Here is a 3,251-nt window from a genome sequence, read left to right as displayed (position 1 = left end):
TCGGTGCGACAGCCCCGCGCCCGTTGCCATGGGCACAGCGCCCGCCCCCCGGCGCGCCCCCATTGGCCGGCGCCGATCCGCGGCGGCCGTCGCGGAGCGCTCCGATTGGGCGGCGCGGGCCCCGCCCCGCCGTGACGCGCGCGCCTCCGAGCGGGGAACGTGGCGGCTCCGTGGGGCGGGGCCCGCGCGCGCCGCTGGCGTCACTGGCGGGGCGGGGACGGCGTGAGGGCGGCTGAGGCGGGCTGGGCGCGCTGGGCGCCGGGAGCGCGCCGTGCTTTGGGCTCCGTGCCCCGGGCTCCGTGCCCCGTGCCCCGTGCGACTGCTCGCTCCTTGTCCCCAGCGGCGTCCTGTGCACGGCTCTTCGCTGCGCCGGGCACTGCCCCGTGTCCGCTCGTGAGCTGCCTTGTGGGAATATGAAAATGTATTCCCCAACACTGCACCACCTTTTTTCCTAGTTTTCACTCATTGGAGCCTTAGCCGTGTTCAGACCTGGGTTTCCCCTCAGAGGACAAAAGTCTTAACAGCCGTGCAGATATAACAGTTTAAGAAATCGTATTTTCGACTTTCGCATATGTTAATGCTTGGTGTAAACTTGGGGTTTGATATGTGGATTTCCCTTCCCACCTGGTTTCAAGGTGTGGTACCTGGTGGGTTTTGGCTGTTATTTTCTGCGTGTTTTAAACATTTATTGAGCACTGAAATTGCTCAGAAAATACAAGTTATTTTTAGTGGATAGGTAAATACTAGCTGAATTTGCAAGCAAATGCACTGCACTTCCTATAAAACAGTGATTTCTGGAAAAAGCGTAAATTTTAGTTGTAACCTCTTACAATGTCTCGATCCTGTAAGCCCACACTCCTATTTAGAGATGTACTGATGTGCAACAAATAATTGAAAAGCTTTTATCAGTGTGCATTTCTGTTATTCTGATTTACAAGATAAGTAGGTACAAGTTAAGGTTTGGTTGGTTTTTTTTAAGAAACTGTTGCAATAGTTTATGAAAATCAGAGCTAAAAATAAATTATTGAGGGATTTGCTCAGCCTAGGGAAGAAACTCAAAGCTGCCACAGGGTTGAGGGTTAATTATAATGAGGGCAGAGTGGTGGTTTAAACTGTAGCTTCTGGGTTATGGAGGTGAAAATAAAATGGGGATGTAAACTGTCTATGGTGACATCTGTGGTTACAAAGCTATTAAAGTAATAGGCCTGACACTACTTGGAGCTTTCCCTTTCTCTCACAGAGATACTGCTCCAGATTAAGAAAAAATCATTTTCCTACACTACAGTGCTCTTTAGAAACAGAGTTTTGTGGTGACTTACCATTCTTTTCTAATTTGTGCCCAGATGTGGGCGAAGGGGGAGGCTGATGGGGCTGAGGGCTCCTCTCCTGGGGGTCGCTCTGGAGCTGCTTACAAGGAAGGCTGTCCCTTGCGCACAGAGACTGTCCTCCACCTCCCTTCAGGAGCCTCCTCATCCTGTGGGGTCCCCTCACCAAGATTACAGCAACAACATGCCCAGTATTGTATGAAGGACAAAAGCTGCTCTCCCTTTTTGTGGCCTCCTTGTTTACCCGTTCCTGCTTTGTAGGAAGAACCAGAGGCTCCTGTACAGGAGGCATCCCACAAGTTTCCAGGAAGAACCTGCCCTTCTCTGACAATTGCCAGAAGGTGGCTCGGAGGACAGGGAAGGATGAGGTGACATCATCTGCAAGGACAAGCTGTGCTGGGACCAACATGAGCCTTGCCTGAGGGAAGGAGTGTCCTCGTGGACAAGAGAAGAGCAGTGACAGCCATTTACTGTGACTTTGGCAAGGCCTTTGACTGCCCCCCAACAGTATCCAAGTGGGTTAGGCATGGACAGGAGAATGGGATTCCTGTGCAATGAGTCTTGTGTTCAGCAGGACTAATCCTTCATTAGTATTCTGTTCTCTATTGGGTATTGATTTCTCGCTGTTCATGCTAATTAGACCATATTTTTAGTGTTTTTAGTATCTTTCCTCCATTAGGGACTTTCTAACACATATATACTGAGTCCTTGTTAGCTTTTTCTTTATGCTCTGATTTCTACAAAACATCTGCATAGTCCATAAATCCTGTACTTCTGGTCCCAGCACTGAGCCTGGCAGAGTTCAGGAAGCATTTGGACAGTGCTCTCAGGCACACGGTGTGACTCTTGGGGATGGTGTTGTGCAGGGCCAGGAGTGGGACTCTATGATCCTTCTGGGTCCCCTCCAACTCAGCTTGTTTTGTGATTCTGTGATTGTGTCCAATTTCAACAATCCTCCCCTCTCTCCCAGGTCTTGTTCAATGAAGCATCATCAGGGTCATGTGGCTGGCTAAAAGTGATTTAAGACTAGCACGCTGCTCATAATGAATATGCTGATTATGACTGATTGAAACAATTAAAATTAATTAAAAATTATTTAGAAAATTTACATCATTTTCAACAAGCACACATGGCCACTGCGGTGCAGATGTGCAAAAGGTTGATGTGGTGCACATGTGTTCATGGCCAGTGCAGCATGTCTGGGCAGAGATGGGTGCAGTGAGGATCAGGGCAGCTGTGTGTTGGTTTTCCTGGAGCTGCAACTGTTTTCCAGCTAGCTTTCTTCTCTAAAATGGCTGGGATTGTTCAGCCTGTAGAAGAGAAGGCTCCATGGAGATCTTAGAGCCCCTTCCAGTACTTAAAGGGCCTACAGGAGAGCTGGAGAGAGATTTTTACAAGTTTTACTTTTACAAGTAAAGGACAAGGGATATTGGTTTTAAACTGGAGGAGAGTCAATTTGGATTTGAAAGAATGTGGAAGGGTTTTTTTTATTCTGTGATTTTATAGCTTTGCAAATAAATAGACAATGGCTGAAAGATACTAATTTCTGTTTTTTTCTCACAGGTCCCATGCTGTTGTCAAGGCTGATGCTTGGAGTGAAGATTTCCATCATAGCTTTGACTGTCTCAGGGTTGTTTTGACCCTCTCTCAATCACAAGCTGATAAGTACCATAGCCTAGTTAGTTGTGCTACTTATTTTTCTCTCTCCAAATACTTACGTGGTTATTTCATGTCAGGCTGGAAACTCCTTTAACTGAAGGGTGGAAAACCTCTGAGTAGGTGCATCCTCAGCTTTCTGGGGCTGTGTCAATGACCCCTCTGATGATGGTAACTCTTAAACCATGCTAAGGCACATGGAAAATAAGGAGATGATTTGTGGTGGCCAAACCTGCCTTCGCCAGAGCAAATCCTGCCTGAAAAAATTGC

This window comes from Sylvia atricapilla, chromosome 6, assembly GCF_009819655.1.
Source record: "Sylvia atricapilla isolate bSylAtr1 chromosome 6, bSylAtr1.pri, whole genome shotgun sequence".
NCBI lineage: Eukaryota > Metazoa > Chordata > Aves > Passeriformes > Sylviidae > Sylvia > Sylvia atricapilla.
Note: the sequence above shows the minus strand (reverse complement) of the source record.